We start from the raw sequence: 26,406 nt of genomic DNA on the forward strand, positions 1-26,406 counted from the left end.
GTGGATGTGATGTAGTCAAAGTGAACCTAGTTTCCGTGTTAGCCACATAATGTCACTGGCTTGCTGTGCGTGGAGGTCAGAAAAAGTCACTGCAGAAGGAAGAGTTTGATCAATATCTTACAGAACATTCTAATAATGCCTGTAATCGTGATGGCAGCACTTCGGGGGGAGCAGGAGAAGTCAGGTGTAGTGGTATTTCCCTTTCCCTTTTAACTGTACTCTGTATCTAGCTTTGAGGGAAAACTTTTCACCACTGTTTCGCTCGTATCAATCACCGCTGATGGCGGAGGTGAAGGAAAAACACACATGTATGGCGGTCGGTTAGTGCTGCAAAAACGCCCTGTCGTCGGATTTCCAGTCATCGTTAGTGCGAAACGCATTAACAGGGCACATTTGGACATGTAGCTACAAGCGCGATGCGCCCGCCATAACTTAATGTGAAAGGAGCCCCCAATTTTGTTATCTTCTGAAACGCACCAGCGTAGAGCTATATGCACATTGCCGACGCTGCAAGTACGCGCATTTCGAAGAAGCCTAGGGAACGGTAACATCCGGCTACGAAGGATTGAACACAACCACCTGCTATGCTTGGACGGGTTTCCATCAAAATATTTGGGATGGGCAGTGAACACTATTCTTTTTAGCTCGCGTACGCTTTTCTGGCATCCATAGAAATGAGACGTGCTTTTGCCGCTATGCCCGAATATAAACGGCGCAGTTACCTCGAAGTCGCGGCGAAATAAAACTTAAGCTGGATGAGGCTGGTTATATCATCCCTAACCTGGCTTGCTTGAATAAGTTACTTGTGCAGCAGTGCATGTTCCGCAGTTTGTGTGGTGTTGCACAAAGAAAGAGTTACTGTTATTTAAAAAACGTTTGTGGTAAGATGAGACATTATGAAAAAATCCCCTGGATCGTCAGTGGAGAACACCTCCGGATTTCAACACTACACTTTAAACAAACTGCGATCAGAACTTATTACATTTTCATGGTATTTCAAAGGTGTTAGCACAACCTGTGTGAAAAAGTTCATAAAATCGGGTGTTGATTTCAACGCTCTGTTCAAAGAAATATTTTATTGCTACGTAATTTTTAGGGACCTTATGATCGAACAAACACCACAGGCCATTAGGCAACCTATGTTATTGCATAGAAAACCATTAGTACTATTTATCTGAAAGCGGCAAAACTGTAAGTCATATGAATTAAGGGAAATGATTTACAAGAAATTCGGTGCCTAATAGGTGTACAAAATTCTGCTAAAGTGAATGCAGTTGTGGTATCAAAGCGACGGTTAAGTCTTTTAAATGGGGATGGAAGAGCACATTGCTTCAATCGGGTAGCACAAGAAACAAAAGCACCTCGGTGCGCTTATATCGTTTACATATTGCATAATATATTCGACTACTTACGGGACGAGCAACTTGTCAGTTGTCTGTGTAAAACCGTGCATATCATCATCGTTAATGCACTAGTGACATCATCATCATCGCCTCCCATCATTTTGCGGCTCGCTTGAGCTGCTTCACGTTTCTTCTCAGTCGTCATTACTTCTAGCGCAGATTTCCGCTATTGCCCGTCTCTGCATGCAAGTCTGCGACCCTCGATGCAAGATTCTCAAAAGAAATAAATCGATCTGGTCATGTGAACTGCGTAATGTTTTTCGTTTCGTCTCAGTAAAACAGTCTTATAGGAGATTGCAATTATAACTTTAAATATTGAAGATGATATTGTTACGTGTGTAACCCGACGACGCTGACGCCGACAGCTCGTTCTCTGTTGGCAGCACCAATAATTTGGAGTGGGTGTGTGCTATTCTGGCGTGGGCGTCCATCGTCCTCATTTTCGTCGCAGAGATGAAAAGCATAATCATCACCGCCTCAGCCATAAATAAGACGGGGACGTGGCCCTTAGTGATCGCGTGTTTTGGTGCGTGACTGCTACAACGCATCAGACGCAAGTTTCTTGAAATTCATCCTGTTTTCCGCTGTTGTACTGGCCCTGATCAGTTATTGCACCGCGACACTGATGTAGGTGCTGGGTACAGGAGAGTCCGATGCGCATGTCTTCCTCTGACAGCCCTGAGAGACCGCCCAACATATGCACTCCTAGACATCCCTGCAGCAGCCAGAAGCTAGTCCTACTCCAAACGCTGCGCCATGCTTGGTACTGCGCCAAAGCGCCAGGGTTCTGTACCCGAGTTAATGGGTCGGTTGTCAGTGCCACCTCAGCTGACGCTTCAGTAGTCCCTCCGTCCCAACAGCTTTGGCGTGCCGATTACGAGGACATAGATGACTAGCCGGAACAAATCGAGCGCGTCGCAGTTTTAAACTAGTCTACTCGTTAGGAGATACGGAGCTGACATAGTTGGAAACAACAAAAGAAGGTTACAGACTTCCGACGACTTTCATCGTGAACTGCGCGAAACCATCCACCGAAGCGACCACCGAGACCGTGAACAAAACCTTTCGGAAATACGCATCGAAAAGCCAAAATAAAGCATCGCGTTCACTGTCGAATATATAATACGTCAATTCCCGCGCGCGGATCCTCATATGGGGGACCACAAAGCTTCGGTATCTGATGCACGGAGTAAAAGACCAGCTATTCGCAGACCTTGTGCGATACGCTTCGCGTGCTGTGCCAGAATTTAGTAAGGAGCGACTGCCATCGAGTGAGCTGTGCAGGAGCGGTGCGGTGAGTATGCCCGAACGGCGATCAACACTCTGAGCCCGTCCGAGGCATCACTGTTCGCCTCCATGGGCGAAAACAATCTGCACGACCTTGTAGGCTCGGTTGTTCGTAAGGAGTTGGCAAAGTGCGGCATAGGAATGGCGCCGTCACAGCTAGCTCTCATCTCGGTTGCGCATGTTTTGCGGCAAGAAATTCTTCAAGCAATCTCCTCTCCTGAGCCTTGGTACCAGCTTCTCCCCGAAATGGACTATGCGACAGCTCTCCGACGTCAAATGCTCACAGCGCAGACCGCACCCACCATGCGACTTCTGACATACTCCCACTCTACACCCTCCTGGCTCTTCGACACAAAAGAATTTCGGACCTCGTCCGCAAATCCGCGAGAAACAAGTCTGCCGCACCGACGACCACCAGCTCTTTTACTATCAGAGTGGCTAGTCTGGACATATTTGTCGAGGTTGCCCTGCCATGAGATCGGTTTTCCTAGACTCCCACCGACCGCCCATCGTCCTATTCTTGGCGAACGGCCAATGGCTATTGCTGAGTACCTCGGAAAGCGTCAGTCTTCCGACGACAGTCGTGAGTCACGTTCGCCGTCTCCAGCCCGCTATTCTTCACCCACCCGTCGCGATGACAGGGGGCTCCCCGATGAGGCGGTCTTCAAGTCCGAGGCGGGGAAAGCAGAGGGGGCAACTTTGGGAGGCCATGTGACTAACGGCGGAAGCACTCAAGACCTCCCAGTACCAGCGAAGGCTGACGATTTCACGTGCTGCAAACAAGGACGTCGGAACTGTCACGAGTGTTTCTTGTTTCGAAACACCTGCTGACATGAAGTCCGTTTGGCGTTTCTTGGGCCTCTGCTGATTATATCGGCGGTGCCATGATAATGTCGCCCATATTGCCGCTCTCTCACACACCTTACTAGTAATGACGTCACTCTTGTCTGGTCCGCTGAACAGCAAGAAGCTTTCGATGAGCTATGGCGTTGCATGAAACCCCACCTGCTTTACGCCACTTTCACGCGGAGGCAGCCACTATGGTGCACACTCACGCCAGAAATGTCAGGCTAGGAGCTGTTCTTGTCCAATGGCAAGATGGTGCCGAACGAGCCATTGTCTACGCAAGCCGTATGCTCTCACGGACCGAAATCAACTACACGGCCACCGAAAAGGAATGCTTAGAAGTTGTGTTGGCAGTCCTGAAATATCGACCGTACCTTTATGGCCATGCGTCCAAAAAGTAAGTGACCAACACACCCTGTGTTGGCTTAGCACGCCAGAGTCGCACACTGCAAGAGTTAATATGACTGTTGTATAGAAATCTGGCAAGCGACATTCTAATGCAGTGTGCGTCTCGACAGCGCTTGTTGATAAGTCGCCCACTGAAGATGACGAGATCGACGATGGGACATTATTGGGAGTCGTTAGTGCGGCCACGATTTCGGAACAGCAGCAGGAAGATCAAGACCTGCTACCACTGATCGCCTTCTTGCAAGGATGGGTTTCTGCTTGCACCTGGGCGATTGGTGTTAGGCGCGGGAGGGCAGTAAGAGTGCGCATGGGGGCCCTATTAATAGCCTCCATCCGGTCACAGTCCTCTCGTGTTATGTGGCTTACTGTGAGTGGTAGATGAGACTTTGGGGTAGTACGGAGCGCACTAGGAGACGTGATAACTTTCAGACGCTCCGCCACACCTCTTGAGATGTGGCGAACAAAGCGGACCATTTGTCCAGCTTTCTGTCAAGCAGATCACGTTAATAACACATGTGCCTCCGCTGCTATACTTAAAAACGGCTATAGTTGTGAAATGTGGGGCTGTATCAATGGACTTCCGGAAGCCAGCCAGGTGAAGTTTGGGAACCACGCTCCATGCCCGTAATCTCTGCTCACACGCCGCTGGAGAGCAGCAGGCAGCCCTCGTGCAAAGCCCGCTTGAATGCTCAGTATGAGTAGTGCCATAGTGGGCTGAAAGGCACCGATCTCAAGAGCACAACACAATCTTGAAAGAAACATACACCCTAGTAGCTGGCAAACCGCTCAATAGAGCGAGATTGTCACCATTTGATGGATGCTTTTCTCCTTCGCCCTTGCGTTTTAGAAAACCGGCAGCACACTGATTGTTTGTACTCGACTGGTAGCTCGGCGGGCATCTGCACATTAGGCGGTGTGGGTAAAAGTTGTGCCGCAGGACCTTCGTTGAGTTTTTCAAACATGCGCGACGTGATGCCCCCTTCGTGTGTGGTGCATGTTATTATAATCTGCGCCAGCATTAACGCCAGTTCTTTGCTAGTGAACGGCTGATTTAGAGTACATTATTACCGTGAATTCGCCACTCATACGCCGTCAAGGATGCCTCCATGTAATATGTCAGTAAATGGGCGGGCTCCGCTCCTTGGTAGTCCGCCTCTTAGTGTTTTATTGAGACATACTTGAGGAAACGTATGGGGGAGTTTATCTTCCCCGTAGTTGAACATAGGGTGGGCCATAGCTTGCCGGAACGACATTTTTTATAAAAAAAGGTCAATGTAGGGCAATCGCGAATTTGTGAGTCGTAGGTTGTGCTGCCGAGCGTGACATAACCTTTTTCGTTTCTTGAGAAGGCGCTTTTAATGTGCCGGTTTACTACAGAACGAAAATTGCTTTCTTCGTGTTCCAACGATCACAGGGGCTTGACCGTAATCTGGATATGTGCGGTTTGGCTTCAGGAAAATTAATCAGTCTTCATCGCGTCATCAAGAACGATTGCAGCTTACCAAGCGCTGTCATGTTGCGCTCATTGGTGGCATTCCTGAAGCCGACAAGAGTTTAGTCCCTTCGCAGCTTCATTGCACTTAGCTCATTCTTAAGACGCTTCGCACAAGCTTCGAATTGTGCGTTGAGCATCTGACAACCCTTTTCAACAAGGAAGGAAGCTTGAATGAGTGGTCAACCACAGCCATGCATCTCCAGGAATATGTGTAATACATGTCTGGCAGAGCCTCCAATCTTTTGCGTTGTCGATTCATAAATAGCGGGCGAAACTTTAATTGATGCAAAAGGTCTTAGTTTGGGACAATTTTAACTGGATGCAAGATATCAAGCTAAGAGTGTGCGTTAAGGTTCACTGGTGAAAGAATGCGTGAAAACAATTTTGTTTGCGTAATGTGCCCACGTGTGAAGTATAGCGAAATAGCGTGTAACCACTCTCACAAACTTCCGATAAGAGCTTTGCATGCGCTCGTGCTTAAACACAGGCCGAGGCCAGGGTCTGCCCAGTGGATAGGCCGGGCAGGATGAGGCAGATTCTACACGCATTCGGTCCGGTGTTCGAGCCACGCATGGCATGTTTGACGTTGGTACAGGAAATACACGGGATATCTAGTTTTGGGCATACAACGTGTAGCCAGTTACCCTCTAGGGTGTGGAACAAAAAACTTCCCCCAGGCCGCTGAACGCTAGCAGTACTACTCTTGTATACTTTTCTATTCCTTCTTCCTTCGTATTTTGAGTAGTTCGAAGTTTGCAGTCAAATAATAGATTAATATTAACACGCAATATAAATAAAACATACAGAGAACAGCAAGAACATCCGTGGAACAAACATTTTCAGCATTTCAAAGCTTAAGCAAACAGACGCTCGTGCAAAAAATGTCTCCACTACAGTGGATCTTTTTAGATGGCCTAAACGCAGAACACCAACGTGGCCTCTTACCCAAAATGCAATAGGTGGACGTAGGAGATTCCCCATGCCTCATCAATTTCGCGCAACTTCCACAAGCTAAACATTACCAGCAGCACAAAACGCCAAACGGCACCATCTTATTATATCCAAAAGCCATTAAGCGAATTTTGCGCAATGTGGTTCGGACATCATTTTGACTGTCTCTTGCAGAATGTTCCACATAAACACCGCGTAACGGCACAGCACAAAACAGTGGTCAGTCAACTGGGGATGACGGCACAAGCGGCAATAGTGTGACAAAGGATGGACACCACATTTTCGCGTAGCCATGTTTCCCCTTGAAGCGTGGTCGAGTGAAGCTTTATGAAAAATGTTTTGCCATTTGCAGGACATGGATATATGTATGACCCAATCAGAACAACAGCTATTAGCGTCCCGTAAATTGGGCTGGCCTTAAACAGGCACCGTAAACGGCATTCTGTACTACCTGCAAAAGCAGACATATTCCAAATGGAATAAGCATTAACAAACAAATAGAAGGCAGTGCCAGTAAATATTCCTACCAGACTTCCAGCAAAAGAGTGTGGTGAATGATCAGATGGTGCCGACTAGCCAATGGTGGTGCAGGGCTAGCAACATTTACCGCAGCCCACAGCCTGCTCCGGGAACAATACACCGTTTGTTTATGCTGTTGTCTAGGTTGCTGAAATATCACTGGCAAGAGGAGTAAAATGCAATTCTTAATCACGATATGTCTTTCTCCTCGTATCTCCTTTTTCTTGTTCCAACTTACACTAGGCACCATGCACCATCGCGCCAAAAAAATTCATCCATTCTAGAAGTGAGAGCATTTTATTTTTTGAATGGGGGGCTGACTTGACAGTGACAATTATAAATGATGGATCCTGGCAGGCTCGCCAAAATTGTAACATCAATTCATCAAGTGGACAGGACACACAGAAAAAAACGTTTAATTGACGAGGACGATATTTCGGAGCACACGTCAGTAATGGTAAACAGTCAAAGAATTGTTCCCATGGTTTCTCTTTGAGTAAACGAGTAAGTATTGTGTCGCATCACGTTAAAGGCAATGTCTTCCTATTTAATGTGGTGGTTAAGGTTAAGGTGATCGTTGTGCCTCGTAGTGCTTGCACGAAATGGGCCCAGTCATGTCCACCGACAGCCAAGTGAGCGTATCCCTAGTTGCCATGTGGAACTGGCGTCGCAGCATAGGCCGAGCGTCACCGCCAGGCAGCTTATTTGTTAAACTGGAGCCACCGATGAAGCACTGCCTCAGGTCTGCCTCCAGGATCTTCACCTGTAGCTAATGTCAGTTGGCCTTAGGCGTCGTCAGGCCAGATCATGCTGGGGTCGGTTCCAGGACTGTACCCTGGTCACTCCTATTCATTCTTCTACAAACTCCTGTCTCCTTCCTCTTCCCTTCTGCCTATTCATTTCAGTGTTGGATCCCTTCGTGCCTTCTTGTTCGGCAAATGCTCCCTGAGGGGGTTTCGGCACACACCAACTCGAGGTTTGATCATGAAAGGCGGTTCTTCATTCCCACCGGTCGTTAACTTTTAAGGTTGGAAAAATAATTTTGTTTTGTTTTTGTTTTTGGTCATTATATTTCAATTTTGTTAATTGTCGTTTCGGGGAGATGTCAAATGGCGTGAATTTCTGTTTCTAGAAAAAACAGGTTATCCTTTATTTATTATGAAGGAATTTGCTTGGTCTCCCGCATTTACATAAATTCGTATTGCGGGAAGAGTGAATCGATAATGTCGCCTCTTTTTAATACCTAAGCATGCAATATATAAACTATCAAAAACCTAATAGCGGTCAGGAGAGAAAAGGTTTTACAGATGACCCTCAGGTTGAAGAGATGGCCTTGGCACAGGCTGTAGGTTTTACCCGAAAGGACATCATTATCAGCGACTCAAACACAACTATACTTAAGTTAACGAAGGCGCGTTCGTCCTTACAGCAGGCTGCTCGGTGATTTAAGACAACTGCCGCAAAAGGACATCCCTTTATGAAGAGACTCCCGACCGCTCTGTATTACCGGGCAAAAAAGTGGCTTCCTAAACCACTGGAACTCTAGCCAACCAAGCGGTCTTACTGACGACATCACCAAAATCACTACGATCACCATACCAGATCGCCGGAGAACCAATCAACTGTGCCTAATATTAAAAGGCAAAAAGATAGTCTCGCCACTAAGAGTTATATCACAGGATAATGAAGATTGGCCAGATACAAATATAGGCCTGTCCACTGCAGCCTTTCGACAAAGAGGCAGACATGTGGCGATGGTTCCAGGCCTATGTTATAACTGCGTCTTTATATAGTGATGTACAGTGTTGATATTACCGTTAGTTTTATGTAAAAATATTGAAATATGTACTCGTTCCGTCTCTGCGCGCTGCATCACTTCTGTGTTATTTAGCGCGTAAGGTGTGCTCAAAGTGGTAAGCGCCGCTATTTTCCTTCCATCCTCTCATGCATTGTCTAGCTACTTCCCTATTCCCTTTCTCTGAACAACTTTTCCTAGACCTCTATTCGTACCTCGGCTCTATGTGCAACAATAACGTAGACACTCATGAGTTGTTGGGGCTTTGCGTTAAGCTGGAACAATAAGCACTCACCTATGATAGAAACGAAGGTACAAGTACACAAAGCAAAATGTGGAATCAATGACATATTGACGCACTATTCTATTAGCTCCAATAGGTTGCTTCAGTTCATGAGAGACCGGACGGACACAGTCGCCATGTCTATACTGGGAAACGGCTAAACGGGGGAGATCGTCCCAGTTGTCTACCTTCTTGGTATGAAAATAAAACCCAGTCCTCGCTCTATCTCGACCTCGCGTGCACGTGGGTAGTCATTTCAAGAACTCCAAATCCTTGCACGTAGCTATAAGAATGCTAAAAACATCATAAAATTACTGTCAGAAGCGAATTAAAAATAATACCAAAAACTACCCCTTAGATAATCTACGAGAACATTTGCATAACGATTACTTGTTTGTCATCCCATTCTCTGAAAGGGGCTGTCCAAAGAAGCTCGTGTAAACCACTACAATGGTGAAGGAGAAGTTTATGAAAAGTTTTTGGTCATTTCGTCGGGAATTTCGCTTTACGACAGCACCTCCCGGGTAACCCGGCCCAACGAAATTGTATAGTTGTACGGCAAAAATACGTTAAGGATTTGTTTTCAGACCACGGAACCGAAATTTTGATGTCTCATACGCACATCGGGCCGCTAGAGAAAAGCTACCTTTTCCACCCTGCTTGCCACGATTGGTGCTCCGTTTTTAACATTGCGGAATACCATTTCGGGTGTGTTTAACCAGGTAATACAAATGGCAAAAGGAGCAACTGGTTATGACCAATAGCGATTCTAAATTTGCACGAGCTTTCTCGCCATTCTCAAACTTACTAAACTAACTAGTTCAAATCGTTCTAAATAAGAATCACTAAGCTCATAAGCCGAATTGTTTCAGTGTCTGCGCTTGCGTTGCACGGTGGCGTGCCCCGAGCTAGCACATCGGGATGGCTGGGATCCGCTGCCTCACCCTTCGAAAGACGCTCCCCTTTTTTTTCTAAAGGCCGACACACGGCCGGGCTAGAGCGGCGGCGGCCGTAACCAAATTCCAGTTAACCGCTGGCAGAATATCTGGGTTCACTGGGAGTGTGGCCACGTGTGTGAATTTTATGTGAATTCGCATGGACAATTGTTGTGAACGTAGTTTACAGCTTTACTTTCGAACCGCCTGCATGGCGTGGTACGGGCCAAAATGGTTTTTGAAAACTCCTCGGTTTTTTTTTTAGCTTCAAGAAACTTTTAGGAGCTTCGAGTTTACAAAACATTGCAAAAAAATCGATGTGGTCCAACAGTGTTTTCTTGTCTTTAGTTACGTTCAAATACGGCGCCCCACTGTGAACCATCCATTCGTAATCTAGCAGTGATTCATTTGTTTTATAATTGCCACATAAATCATTACCACCTTCTCTTCGTCCGCCGTACTGGCGCTACTGCTGCCTAGTAATATCTCGCCCGGCTTTCATTTTGCTTAAACACAATGTTGCCCGGTGTAATGCGACCACTATAAATATATGTAATTCATCAACACCTACTTTATAGGTGCGGAATTTAAGCTTGGTTTGTGTGACTACAAGGCAATATTGTCTCAATACAGCATAATATACTCGAAATGCGCTCCACGGTTTTCAAGCGCGTCACAAATCGATTCGTAGTTAGTGGAATCAGTCCAAAACGACATTTTTTACATTTTACATACCCACATAGGCTTTAAAAATACATTGTTCAAATCGTATTTGTGATTCATTCGTATTGGTGATGCGTTTAAAATGTGTGTTTCAAATACAAATGTGTTTGAAGGAGACTTTTCGGCAATACCAAGAGGAAGTTATGAGCGTTGAGCGCTACCGCGGGCGGCGCTTCGAAGCAAGTGTTCAAAACGTAGGCTTAGGGATTCTCGCCTTTGTCGTCCTGTTCAATGGGGCTTGTTTGATGCCGCTCCGTTGACTTTTGATTTTTTTCCGCACCAGATTTTGTGTATGAGTAATTTTCTAACATAAAAAGACAAAATGCATGTATTAGCTGAAGCCACGATTTAAATGCGGCGTTTTATGATAATGCTCCGGAAGAAATCTTGCCGTGATTACCTAATTCATTGTGAAGTCGGTCCTATGCGGATCACGAAGAGGCCGAGCTGTGGCTGAGATTGTGTTTTGCGCAATTTTTCAGACGAAAGGAACAGCTAGCTGGTAATAACTGACAACAGCGTAAATGCAAGACTAAAACAATTTCCCGTCTTGTGGGGTTAACGGCTGTGGCAGACGTCACTGCGATTACCGGTAATCGTATGTGAGGCGATGGTAAAACTGCTTTGTAACCCTGCCGAATGCTCAACAACCCCCTACGGGTACTTCACGTACGAACAACGACTCGGCATGACACACGCAAGAAAAAGAACTATGAGCGCCTTCTTAATACAGTATAGCACATTCCTAAACAAATTGCGTACAGAGCTTTTGGTTCTCGGAAAACTCGTAGACTGCACCACACGACGGCGGTCGGCAAGCCAGCGTGGACATAGTAGAAAACAGTTCTACTTTGCGTGCGTCACGCAAACGGCGAGGCGCAATTAGTAGCGGATCAATACAAAAATCTGTGATGTTGAGGTGCCTCGGCTGAGGTAAGCTGTTCGTGAATATAGTTAAAACACGTTCCTGGCGACTCGCTGCGAAGCGTGTATTGGACCCGAAGATAATGCATTGAAATTGCTTCCCTGTATAACATCAGTATATGCCGTTCGCATCCCGACCCGCTGTAAGGCAGCAAACCCAGATACTCGCGGCGAGCTTCCCAACGAACAGCGTCGGCGCCGTAGTTTTTGTCGCGCCTCAGTGTTCTCTGTTATGTTCTAGTTCAGATAGGCGCTACAGCAAGCGTATTGTAAATGGGTTTTTGGTGGCACTTGTAGGTGAAAAAATGAGCATTCTTTCATTCAAGGCATTGAAAACCGTAGTTGCCGATTTTTTCATTTAAACACACTGTTTGAAACACTATCAAGAGAAAATGTATATAGAAATTGTGCCCCAGCGTAAGGGAAAATATATAAGCTATAGTAGCAATCTAGTCTACAGCAGTAAACACAACCGTCGATATATGCAATGACAAATGACCGAGCAGGCTGGACATTAGGCTATTATTTTATTATTATTATTAGGAGACTGTCATAAACTACAGTTTATAGAAACGTATTGCCACGTATGTTGACATAGCCTGACCGTAATATGAAATAAGCCAACGGGATCGCTGTAACAGAACTTGTATAAAATAGGTTACAACCTAAGATCTGGGAGACATGCAACGACATAAAAAATAGAAACCATTTCATTTGGCGAAGGTGTATGATCTGTGAACCTGTGTGGATTACGCATCGCACACGTCTTAGACAATGTGTACGTACCTATTGTTTTTACAGTGTTTAATGGTACCTGAATAGAGACCGGTTTATAGCCCACACGTGGCTTTGTCATTTCCCCACTATAGCGCTACTTTGATATATGAGCATGAAATAAAATCAGATGATTTTTTATGTTGTTTTCATAGCACATATAAATGTATATTTGGTGTTTCTGCTCAAATTCAATACTTTCTATACAGGCATATTTTGAAGATTGGCGCCTATTATTATGTTCTCAACTTGTGCTTTAAAGTTACTGAAGAGTGATTAACGTGAAAACCGTTTGGAAATTGTTATTCAGTTACATATTTGGAACTATATTATGCTTATCATAGTCCTCTAGCTCAGAACCTTCTGGAAAACAACTCAGGAAAGCACTGGTATGAGATGCAGTTACAAGAGGCGCAATTGTGAAGCAAAAATCTTGAGAGCGTGGTAGAGGTTGTTGTTTTCACCACTTTTAAGGTGATTTTTAGGCTGCGCTCTACGTGCTATCCAAACAGAGCACCCTCATTTTTATAAGTAGACTCAAATCAACGTTACTTCCAACGCAACGGTTGAGCCGTCACTCGCATTTTTTAGCATATTCCTATACGGAACAGCCACCGCAAAAGTTTTACTGCGCCACTGAATTTATTTACTCCTTGAAATTCACCCAGAGGACGGGTCAAAAAAGAGCGTTTTCGATCACAAATCTCTTCCGCTGGTAAACATATTGTGAAGAATGCGTTTAGAACGTGTGGAAGTGCATTAGAGAGTGTTGCTACGTCTCACGAAAACAAATCCGATAATGTAATTGTAAATGAGAAAATTCTAGAGTGGTCTTACTGGTGGTAGTGTAAAAGCGGGTTAATTGTCTCCCTGGGATAAATATGTGTGTCCTTATATATGAGATGGGATGAATTTTCCAGCAGTGTTTATGTAAGAGCACTTTAATTTCTTAATGAACAGTCTTCTCTCATATATAATTGTGCCGCTTTTTGTTGTGTCGTAATTAAATACCGCCAGGCAGACATAAAGGAGCGCTGTTTTAATCAGTATTCCTAGTTCTGAAGTATTCATTGTCATGCCCGTTTCAGTATAAGCGACGATCGGGCAAGCGACAGTGGCCAATGAACATTTATTTGAGCAGTGCATTTGTTAACGTAAGCCAAAAGATCGCCATTAGTCCAGCAGTTTTATGGGACGATCATACCTATATGCCCCGCCGTGAGCACTCATGGGGTATGATAAACGACCAGTAATTATTAATTTTTGGTCGTACGCACAGGTCACGCATATGTTCGTTTTAAATTGTTTCGTTTGTGTGAAGAATTAAGGCACCTTTATTTAGGACTCTGGAGGCCTAAAACTTTGTTTTATGTGGCTATTTAGAACTCCTAACACACTCGGTTTTTATTGGCTTCCAAATACAGCCTCTAATATAAACTATGGCTTTGCACTTATAAACTTTCAAGACGCATATTATTCACACCGAATACCGTGGCGCTGTCCCATTCGTTTCCGTTGAACCCTATGTATTTCAGAAACGGAAAATAATGTGACAGTTGCAACTTGTGCGTAAACCCTAATATAAAAAGGAAATCATATTGTAGTCTCAGCGGATAATTTTCTCCTTTGTTCGAGATAAATGTGGTAAAAGGAGCGCTGCAGCCATTTTTTTGTAGGCGCTCTCCTCACGTAAAGAACGTTGAAAAGTTAACTAACAAATTATCGCGAATAAATGAGATTCGGCGCCTTCATACTTTCATATCTTATCTGCTTAATATCATATTTTATTTTTTAGGAGTTTCTATATAAGAACAGACCTAGATGTTTTTGTACCAAACTTCAGCGATCCCGCCAGTGCCCAGTTGTTTATAACGATAACAAGTTCACCATTAATTAACTTCCAGAGATACATGCAACATTGAGTAATGATAGAGTCTGCCTTAACGGATCAGCCATATTACGTTTGTGTTACGGGTAGGGCTTTCATTTATTCATTATATAGCCCCCTATCGTTCTTTCTTTGCGGCCAATCATCATCAGACTGTTTTCGGGAAATGTTTTGGTAAATAAAGCTACAACCATCCTCAGGCCCGCACGTGAAAAAGAGACGAAGAGAGAGAAGAAGACATCACTTTTTCAGGCATTAGCGTGTTAATGTGAGCAGTGTTGCTGTGGGTTTGAGGCCAGCGACGGCGTTATCAGCGCGGGTAAGCAGGAGATCGGTAGCTCTTTCCCACTGCTCTTTAATAGCTATGGACTGAAATAGCACATCAGGACAGGCCCACATACAGTGGACCAGCATGGCGAAGTCCCGACAAAGTGCGCAATATTCTCTACCTTTGTGTTTGGAACTCCGAAATGGCCAAAATATTTGTCTCATTTTGGTTGCGATAAGCTGCCTTTGACGCAAGGAGTTTTTTGACTTGCGGTACCACATTCCCTGAACCCCAGCCGTACACGGATTTGCTTCAAAAAGCACGGGGCCATACCCAATAACAGCTTTACTGTAAAAAAATTTCAAGACAACACGCAGCAGGCGGTGTAAGCGAACAATAGCCGCGCAGAGCACGCCTTTACGCAGGTGAGGCAGCGGCGATTGGCTGTTTGATACAACTCTGATATGACGAGGACCACTCTGCTGCGGCGTGAAATACCGGCACCGTTACGAACGCGGCACTGCCGGGCGTTGCTTACACCTCTCTTTCGAGCTACCCTAGCCTCGGCAAATGGACGTCCCCTTCACAATTTCTCGACGCATGACTCCGCCGTTTTTGTTCAGTCGTCGGTCTTCCGATTATTATCTCGGCTACAACGTCGAGGTCGTCACCGCCGCAAAACCACAGTAGTGGAGGACAAAGCCCCTCGTCCCGAACCTGAGGCGTCTTTAGGCGCCTCTCCTCTTCCTTCTTTGTCTCCGTGCTTCGGCGGTTTAGCATATTTCGGCGCTTGATAAAGACTTGTTCGCTGGTCTACAGTGGAGCCCCACGGCACCGTTTAAGACGCTCGGTTGAGCTACCATGACAAAGGTAGGTGTTCGCACTGGCCACTTGGTAATATCAGCATGTGTTTTCGTCGCAGCCACGCAACCAAGGTCAAAGCTCCGGAAGCACCACACCAAACCTAGTTTCAAAGCCCATAGTCTTTCTTAGTATACTTAAGAACCAGACGTTTGGCCTGTCATTCTGTATGTTCACGTGTTTTGGGTTCCGCCCTGGAAACAAATACAGCAATGCCTTGTTAAATCGAAGTAGTGAAAACAGGGAAGTATTTCTAGATATCCGGATTTTCGAGATCACGAATGTTGTGTAAATTGCAACGAAATATAGAGTTGCCATTAAAGATCTGCCGAAAAGGCGCTACTCCTTACCAGCTCTTTATCAGCAGCTTCCTGTTATGCTGATTATAAAGGTTTCAAAGAGAAAAGAAACATGGAAGACACTTTCACCGGGTGGGTATTGCGGAACCGTAATTGTACTTAGCAGGAAAGAACTGGGTTAAGCTGCTCTGCTTTGCGGTTTCATTCGGGCCTGGTCAGGAGTCCTCGAGCTGTTTGACGCATTGCATTAGCCTATCTTCCCCGCCGCTGCACTCAACGTTATTTTGCAGCAAGCGCAGCAAATTCCTTCTTTCGGCAGATACCGCCTCCTCTCAACGAGGTTCGTCGTCGTAGCCCCTGTTTTTATCTTAGCCTCCTTTTGTGGCCATTTCAAGGATTTTGGCGTTCATGCGTTCTCCTGTCACGGGCACATACGGCTGTACCTCGGCGCGTGTCCCTACCGTCACAGCATATGCTGCTGAGTGGCTTGAAGAAGTTGTATACCTCTATGCTCAGACTTCATTTTCTGAGAAAACATCGGCTTTTTGGTAGGCGCAGCTAAACAAAAAAAAAAAACGTCGAGGTACTAAGGCACGGCAGCATTGCGTCAACTTTGTGATACGGTCCGCGGTGGCGGAATTTTCGTTCTACTCTGCATCACGATTTCGAGATATGCGATGTTTCGCCCAAGAATACTTCGAAATAAAGTGAAACAAATACATGGTACCTGTAGGAAATGGTTAGGTGCAGCGGAAAATTTCTACTTCGCCGATTTTTGTAGAAATGCCAGTTCGACTTAACGAGGTATTACTGTATCAAGAAAAGCTTACATAGGCAAAACATTTAAACGACTTGATCCTGTAAAATACATCATACTGCACCAATGTTGAGCAGGGAGGAAAAATAAGGGATAGCTGAAGCAGAATATCAATACATGACTTGTACTTGCAGAGATTTTTTTAGTACAAATGGGTACGTACGCCATTTCTGCGATGGCGAACCGCAGAAAATCCGTTAAATATATTTCATTCACGAAACAACAGAATACGCTACCAACCCTTCTAAAAAAAAGGAGAGAAGGGAGAATGCTTTCTCACGTCAGAACTCCGTAAGAAGTGCGTTAAAACCTTGGGAAAAACTTTCGGAACCTTTCCTGAAAGTGCATCTAACCTATGATCAAACCTACAAAGTGCCAAATCGCAAATGACTACGTACCCGCTTGACCATTGATCCTGGACTACGTTAATACTTCCAGAACTTTTAAGTGTTTCCCGGTTATTTGTTGATGAGATGTATATATGCTATCTTATTCTGTCTTTACAATCGATGTCCGTGTGTAATATGTAGGAACGTTTTTTTGCGATTTTCATGTGCCCGCTTTGACACAACGGAACGTCTTTTTGAAGCACGCGCTCCTTGTCTGCGGGTATCGTCAGAGCTGTTCAGTCTGCCATCCGGTCTGGGGGGAAATTCATCAGTGCTTCTACAAGGCGCCAATGGCCCTGAAAACAAACAATAAGCCTTCGAAATGTTTCACTTTCAATAAGCCTCCAGCATGCACATCGATGGTATTGGACAAGCGACAAGCGCAACAAAGGCTTCAGCAAGAGCGTCACGATGACAATGATTCAAGGTTTAGTTTACTATTGTAAACTTTCTCCGTATTCATCATCCAAGGACCGAGAAAGTGCGAGAGCAGCGTAAAACATTGGCGGGGCAAAGAGACGTGGCACTTACCTGACAGGCGACGCAGAATACTCGTCATTTGTCCACATTTGAGTCCAACTACCTGATACCGCGGCACTTTTTCTCTCTAGCGTGCACGTCAACTGAACGACACACTGCCCTAGAAGAGGCAATGAATTCAAAGTCTAAGGCATGCCAGGGCGCGTTTTTCGTACATTCCCACGCACGCTCAGTCGCGCTTCGGCTGGAGCCTTTAAATGTGGTCAGTGCGGTGGACTTGAATAGAGGGTAAACACTGCTTAGAAAGAACTGCATTTAAAAGGCTGAAAGAGATTAACACACCACCGCAGACTGTGCAACTAAAAATCATACCAACTTCGGAAGCATTATGTGGCTAGGATACTAATGTGACAATTGTTTTCAAAGTTATTATACGCAATATCATTCATGTAGATGAGGAAAATAGTGAGAATTTATTAAACTGCAACAGGAGTCTTTTTAACATCGTGCCAAAACTTTAACAATTAAACGCTGCTATCAATGTCGCAACGGTATATATATACACAACAAGGTGTTTAACAAGAACTATTTTGAGCACTCCTAAAAAACTTTCAATTTTATGTAGGTTATTCTGTGCACCCTACCAAATATTTCTTAAGTACACAGCAAAGTCCAAAACCCACTCAAAAAAGTTTCCCCCCGGGGAAACAACGTTGTTTAAAACAAAACTCTGGCAGAAAACCACAGTGGGTGCGCCAATTGTATCCTCAAAATGTGTGGAGGCGATGTTAAGCTATTTCCTTACTGCGCATATAAGCATATTTGAGCGCTCTATGCGATACATTCTTTTATTTCTTTGCGCAATGAGAAGACGTTTTCAACGTGTTCAGAATAATGAACAAGACATAGCTTTCTTGAGCCGGGGTGAGGCCAGCGTTTCAGATTTCCTGTCAATTCCAGTGAGGCAGCGTTAGGAAAAATTGTCCACTCGGTTGTTGGTAAGGAGTTGGCAAAGTGCGGCATAGGAAATGCGCCGTCACAGCTAGCTCTCATCCCGGTTGCGGATGTTGTGCGGCAAGAAATTAGTCTAGCAATTTTCGCTTCTCAGCCTCGGCACCAGCTTCTGCCCGAAATGGACTACGCGACTTTTCTCGGTTGTAAAATGCCCACCACGCGGACCGCACCGACCGTGCTAGTTCTGACATATTCCCGACAACAGCCTCCTGGCTGTTGGCCTCAAAGGGATTCCCGGCCTCATACGCAAATCCGCGAGAAACGTGTGGTGCACCGAAAATCAGCAGCCCTTGTACTATCAGAGGGGCTAGGCAGGGCATATTTATTCACAGATCACTGTGATTGTGATCGACAGCGAGAGGTCGCTGTGATTATGAAGATGTTTGGCGCGTTTTGGGTGTACTCGATCTTTGCCAGTATTTTTTAAATGCGGAGCATTTCTTAGGCTCGCGATGTCACGTGTCGATGTTGTCGGCGCCCTCCACGCGCTCACTGCGCATGCGCGTCGCGTCGAGGAGCAGGTGCGCGTCTCTCCTCCGTACCCTGCTCGCTCTTAACAACAGGTGCGGCGGTGCGAGAGGAGCGCGTGTACCCCGTGCGCTCCTCGCTCTGAACGACAGCTGCGGCGGAGCGGGGGGAGCACGTCTGTGCGCGCATGCGTCGTAGCTACCCGTGCGCTGCGTCGCGCTCAACAGTAACGGCGGCAGGGCGTGTACACGTGATAACGGTGTGGTGGGTGCGTGGAAAGTTCGTGCGCTTGTGTACGGAAGTGTGCGCATGCGCGCCTCTCCCCCGTACTCCACTCCCTCGAACGCGGGCGGTGTGTATATAAGCGGCGGAGCGCGCGTTCGGAATTCAGTCAAGGTCGTCTTTGCTTGACTTTCGCTTGACTTGACGCTTTGCTTGATGGCACCAAGCAATAAAGACAGACTTTAACTTTACACTCCTTGCCTTCGCTTCTCCTTCATTCAATAAATAAGAATAATAAAGACGAAATAACAATTAAACATTCCTAAACCATACTCAATTACGCAACATTCACGCGATACCCCCACCACTCTGCGACGCATTTACTCGAGTTCTCCCCGTGGGAAGATGCGGGCGGGGTTTTTTTTGTTGTTGTTTTGCTTTTGTTTCCTATGTCTTTTTTGTTCCTGCTGAGGCTAAGCATATACATTTGCCGTCGTGTGAGTAAAGAATCAGTTGGAAGTGAGCTCTCCTCCGTGTGTATTCTTTCCGTCCCGAGTGTTTCTGCTGCACTACTACTGTTCACTATACCTATCGTCGTTGCCCTTCCGTGAGATCGGTTTGCCAGGACTCGCAACGACCGCCCTTGTGTTTCTGCGGCGCTACATTTGTTCACTATGAATTACCACCTAGCCCAGTCTACAGCAAAGGTAAAGTTTTGACTGGACATGGAACTCGGTCGTCTGCAGTAGACACTTCACCGCAAAAAGTTTCGGCCTTTGCTCAGACGGAATGGTTAATAACAGCACAGAAATGGGCACAGACGTAAAAAGTCGTCGCAAAACGCTTTACAATCATTCGCGGCGGTGAAAAGACGGGCATCTAAAAGAAAAAGATTATCCCTCGGTCCACCTACCCGGTGTAAACACCATGGGTTGCAGGAAGTTAAACATTTCTCGAGAAATTACATTGAACGTTCCGACTTGGGTGGGACAAAACAAGCCTAGCACTGGGTCACTTTTAATAAAGTCTGTGTGTACGTAGCTTTTAAGTTCCAAACCTACTGATTGAGTCGCGAGGCCATGCGCATGTTTATACGGCGCCGCTTACGAATACCATAGACACCCCTAAGTGCACGCTACGCCAAAATGCAACATGCTAAAAGAAGTTGTTCTAAAAAGTTTTCTTTTCGCAAGCAACCTTCGCTTCAAAACAACGCACGCGGCAGTGTCTAAAAACGCGTTCATTCCATTTAAAACGCATACGCGTCACATTAGCGCCGGTGAACTACGATACTTACCGTAGGCAGCCGTTAAAACAAGCTGCTGCTTGCAAGAAGAAAGCTCTGATAAAAAAAATCTCGGGATGGGACTCCGCGAACTTCAAAAGAACAAGCACAATACGGTAACACAGAAAGATTTTTTTTTATGTTTCACCAGATGCGCAGCAGTCAGGGCCGCAATACTCACACGTAGCAACGCAAAGGACGCCAACGCTCAATTTTCTAGATAATCACGCGACCCGTGGCTCTGTCTGAAAACAAATGCCTACAAAGAAAAATAAATTAACGTTGGGTCAGGGAATGGTTCAGAGGGGGAAGCTAACCTCCGCCTTCATCCCCCTACTAAAACTCTTTTCCTTCTCCAGAACTCTGCGCTCATTTGAATGTCAGACTCAAAACAAACACATAAAAATGTAGGTGGTAAGTGCTGTTTTTGTTTCCCTCTTCTGAACGACTGCAAGCAGAGAAAGCGCGCGCCGAGAGGAAGACGGGCGCGCAGTTCAATGGCTGGTACAGCCGCAAGCGGTCAGCGAAACTTTTCCTGGATTAGTCAGTGCCGCGCCTACATCTTCTGCAAATACTTGCGGGGGTATTCCAACTGTACCACCTTTAACGGCTGCTTGGTGCGACCATGTTTAGAGACGGAAACCACGTTTTGCAGCAGTCGGTGAACCAGTAGAAGGACGCGAAAGCCGTTTCTGGTTAGATTGAAATTTCATTTGCACTCTGAGGAATGAATGGCATTGGCTACTTGGCTCTTCTGTTGGTTCTTTCAGTAAGTTTTCTCATGCAGCAGTTGTACGCGTTCTCACATGCATCGTAAGAATTCCCGAGCGCGGCTGCTCTCGTGGAGGGATGGCGCAATATCACGCACGTGAGGTTTCGTTTCGGACAGAACGAATTAAAATAGCCAGCGAAATGTTTCTGGCGATGCGTACAGTTGGAGTAATTCTTTCAGATCAATATATTTCCGAACTAGGTCCCTAGAAGTGGATAAACAGCTAAGTATCGGCCTCCAGAAATTTAGGGCACCTCGTCGCCCATATGAGAAGACGTGTGTCTTCGGCTTTGTTCTCTCTATATTCAGCTTCGCGTTATATATCTATACTATATCTACTTTTATATCTCCTCCGCAATAGTAGCGGCCGCGGTAGGAGAGACGGAAGGAGCCGCGTTGGTCGTTATGGTTTTGTGGCCGCTACAGCCGGTGAAGGGCCCTGCGGAGGGTACGGTTTGTGATGCTTCAGGTTTTTCAGGAGGCGAAACAAATTCTGCCTCGCGGAGTTCAATCATTGGCGTACCCTGGCGCCGCTCCGCTCCTGGTGAGCTGCGTCGGCGTGCCAACCCCGAAGGGAAAGAGGCAAACCTCTTCATACGCTTCTGAACAGAGATGTTTTTTGTTACTGGGACTTTTATTATTTCACGTTTCTTGTTTGAATATCTCGCCGGTCAGAGAGTACGCTGGTGCTATCCCCGGAAGTAAGCACAAGTGAAGGTGGCGGAGTTGAAGTTGTCTTTGGGGTGATTCTTAGGGGGCATTTTCCACAAGCTGTTTTTCCAAGGGCAAGAGTTTGTAACGAGCTCCAACCCCTCACACTTAGAGCAGCGCCACGATTTAGATATGCAGCCGTGTAATCGACACCTATGGAAACTAGCAATAATATGTTCGTGAAGTTTTGATAGGTTGAAAGTCAAGATAATGTGTTTTGTTGGTATTACTGTATTGTCCTGGCGGATGGTGATTCTCCTTATGACTTTAATGCCTTTGTATTTTAGTCCTTCCAGAAGGCTGGCATCTGCTTGGTTTACCACACATGGCTTAGATGTCGATCACTGAGGTCGGTCGCGGGGGTTTGGTTCAGGAGACTTGTAGCTCGCTGTTACTTTTTCAGCATCGCTGAGTTGCCAAGGATGCCTTCAAGAAACTTGGAGACTAGGATTACAAATTGAGACTAGAGAGCTTTAGTTTTGTCGAAAGATTCAACTATCAAAACATTACTTACCTTCCAATCTGTAACAAATGTTGACCGCCGACTGTGGACGCAGTCCACACACTGCACAAAACAAAATACTTTTGTTTGTAATCTGCAATTCAGCGTAATTTTTAGCCAATTAGCTAAACAAATCTTGCAGGACCCACGCTTTATTCTAGTGATAAGCATGGAATTGTATGTTTCTTTCCCGTGTGGTAGGGATCTTATTGTTTCAGAAACACAGAATCCTTATCCGTTCTCCCACTGGGGACACGGGACCGGCCTCATTGGGCCGTTTGACGTCCATGTCTACATTTTTCACCAGCACAACACTATAAATCCTTCTTGAGGTCCAAGCTGGGCTCAAAGTGCAGAGTTAGCGACAGTTTGGGGTTATTGAGCCCCATGAGTAGTCTGCCGCGGATGAACTCTTCGCGCAGCTAACCATAGCTCAGAGTCTCTGCTAGGGCGTGCATATTATATGCATCGTAAATCTTCGAAATCTTGCACGGACTCACCATCCATCTTGACTCAGGCGTTGAATTTTGTCTGCTCGGAGATGTTTCGGCGAGGTATGAAAAAGCCCTCCAAACCATTTAGCACATCGTTGATTTTTTTTTTCTCCTCGTCAGGAATCAACTTGAATGTGTAAAATATGTCTTCTGCCTGGGGTCCCATGAGGTAGACCAGTGCGTCCACCTGGCATTGTTCGGGTCGATAGCTTAGTCCTGAAAAAGCCCGGTAGCTGAGGAAGTGTCTCTTCAATTTCGACCAGTCCGACTGTGAGGGGAAGGTGAACGGGTCAGGTGCCGCGATCTGGAACGAGACAGCGCCACCGTTTTTGTTGCCTATCGAGGATGTGTCGCCCGAGAACGTCGCAGGCTGGTCGCTAGTCGAGATAAGGTCCGTAGACGAGGCAAGAGGCCGAACGATCAAGTTTGCTGCGGCTTCAGAACGAGGAGTAGTGGGATGTTCTGACGTGTCTTTCAGGCGTAGAGCAGCTGCAAGCACATCGCACTTCTTACGCTAGGTTGGAAGGAATGCTTGCCTAGCGACACGCGCGTGACGTCATGTCGATGGGGAGAGGCGCGCGGCAAGAGCGGTTTGTTATTTACCCTGCGCTACACTTGCGGGTGTAGCAGACTCCCTCAGGTTGATGAGAGGAATATATTCTATCCTACTCCTTCTTCATAATAGATGTGTTTGTTGTGTACTGAAACGTATTTTTTTCTCGGTATTTTAACGTAACCTCTTTGACACAATTGAACCTCAGTTTCAAGCACGCACTCTTTGTCTACACGTATTGGCAGAGCTTTTCGATTCTCCAACCCGTCTGTGGGAAAATTCTTTGTGTTTCGACAGGGGCTATAGTTTCCACAAACAAATAAGTAGCCTTCAAAAGCTTTCGCTTTAAACGCTCTTCGCGCCCGTACGTCCATGATGTGGCACAAGCGACAAGCGCAACAAAGGCTTCAACAGAAGGAACGCCACAAATGCCAACAATGCAAGATTGAGTTTGCTATAGTAAACCTCCTGCGCGTTCGTCATGAAAGGACCGAAAGAGTGGGAGAGCAACGTGAGATGTGGCAAAAGCAGAGGAACGTGGGACTTATGTGACACGCTACGCAGAATACTCGTCCTTTGATGACATTTCCGAATAACGAGTTGATAAGCGGTCATTTTTTCGGTGTCGCGTCTACGTCAATTGAACGGCACACTGCCTTTGAACAAGCAATGAATTCAATGCCCGCATCATGTCGAGCCGCGCGTCAGGTGGAGCCGTGTATACGCGGTCAGTGCAGTGGCCTTGTATATAGTGCAAAACTGCCTAAAAAAGTATTGCAAGTTCAAAAGTGAACTTGAGGCACGTAAACATACAAATAATTGAGAATGCGAAATATGTGTGTGCAGACGCAAGTATCGTTACAAGATCAGGAATAGTTAAACGCACTTTGTTGCCTGAAATAATAAAAATAATTGTAAGATATGCACATTACAAAAATGGTAGATAGTGGCTGAAGTGGAGGAAAGTTTAAATAAAAATGACATTAAAGTATGCGAACCATAACAACAGCATAAGGTGTCAAAAAGTTATATTTACAAAACTAATATTTACATAAACACTTTCAAAAACATTGCAAAAATAAAACTGCTCTTTTAGAAAATCCTGTTATGAGCAAGTTCTACATATTTCTTAGTTTAATTACCCACAACTAAAGCGGAACGCTATTTAGAAAACCCTTCCCAGAAAACTACATTATTGACTACGGAGCTTTGGAAGCAAATCAAATTGTGTGCGCCCCAATTTCTCTCAAAATGTGTGTATGTTATGTTCAGCAGGGGGCATTTAATAGGAGTTCGTAATGTTAAACAGCTTACTGGTATCTTTAATCCGTGGTGAGGTCAGTGTTTCCAGATTTTGATGCAATGAAAAGAGACGGAGAGTTAGGAATGAATTTGTTGTGAAAAAACTGAAATAATATTGTTTTACTGGAGGTCCCCGGGCGATTAGAGGACCCTGAAGTTTGGGATTATTTTGGCCGTGGTGGCTACGCAGGCCCCATTGCCAGGTCAAGCTGGCTACTTCGCTACGACTTGCTAGGCATACCGTCGTATGGAAGGGGAGAGAACGGTGTACGTGTGCGGATAGATGTTAAGTAGGATTGACACACCATGTGGTACAGGGTGCGATGGGGTGAGCGGTTTTTCCATGCGCCGTTGAAGGAACAAGGCTGGAGAGCGTTTTCAAGTGTTGTATTACGAGATGCATGGCTTTTAAGGAGGCTATAATATGTAGAGTTCTTTAGTTGGTTGGGGTGGAAGGAAGTGTGGTTGGTATGGGTAACATCACGGTTGTCTTCGTCGTGTAGCAGTGCCAAGTACACGAACCCCTTGACTATATGAGCAGGGACCACAGAATGTACCGCCGTTCGAGGTTGCGGTTTTGAGGGTGCAGAAGAGGACAGCATCGGAAGCAATTGGTATGCGAAAGGCAGAAGAGCAGTACCGTAAGAGGGATAATGCAACCCCGCCTAGTAGGAGCTGGTCGTAATGGTGAAAGTGGCTGTCGAGGCGGTGGCGCTGAGGATAATAGCTTTTTGCTGTCCTACGGCTGCAGCCATGGAAAGGCTTGTCGCTCATGGGCTCACATTGCCTGGTAATGGGTAAACCTGATGGTAAATGTCAGTTTGTTAGAATATTGTGCAGGACCCACGTACCGAATGTCTTGTTTCTAAAAGTAAAGTATGTTAAAACAGCTGTCATGCAAGCAAGGCGATGCGTAGAATTGTGGTGGGGTGGATATTACATGAACGATGCCGAATGAAGGGATTTGTGTTAATATGAAGAGGCATGCGTTGAAAAGAGCTGTTTCCCAGAGTGCAAACCTGCAGCGAGGCGGTGTGTTCCAGATGGTGTCCGTCAGTTTGAGTATTGCAATTTTATTGACATGACGCATCTCTCGCAGTTAATTCCCACGTGTTGTGTGCCTCCGTATCCCAGTATATGGCGGCGAAATTCGTTGCTGAAGACCTAAAAATACTTTAAATGCTTGTACAATTATGGTGTCGTGTTAGGTACTTACGCTATTTGTAGTGTCATATTACGAAAGAAAATATGTTATGATATTACGAGTAGTGCTGCTTAAGACAATCTATATGCATTTTTTGTGCTTTTCACGAAGGATGGTAGTACTAAGACAAGAAATGTAATATAAATGTGTGTTCAATTAAGTTTGTGGATGATTTCTATGCCTTCAAAAAATGGTTGTCTTCTGTAAAAGAATTCCCCATGAGAAATGGATAAGATAACTTTTGTTTAGTCTGGTACGCTGTATGTCAAATATACCGTGTTTTAGTCTGTTTCGTGGCGGCCTGTACCACGTCGTGTTGACGTGGCTGTGATATAGTAGAAGTGAACCTAGTTTCCGTCTTAGGGAAATTATGTGACTGGCTTGCAGTGCGCGGAGGTCAGAAAAAGTCACTGCACAATAAAGGTTGGATCAATATCTGGCTGAACATTCGAATAATGCCTGTAATGGTGGTAGCAGCACTTCGGGGGATGGGAGGGAGTCAGGTTTTGTGGGATTCCCTTTTCCATTTCAACT

This window comes from Haemaphysalis longicornis, unplaced genomic scaffold (genome assembly GCF_048455015.1).
Source record: "Haemaphysalis longicornis isolate Haplotype H1 unplaced genomic scaffold, Haemaphysalis longicornis Haplotype H1 scaffold_8, whole genome shotgun sequence".
NCBI lineage: Eukaryota > Metazoa > Arthropoda > Arachnida > Ixodida > Ixodidae > Haemaphysalis > Haemaphysalis longicornis.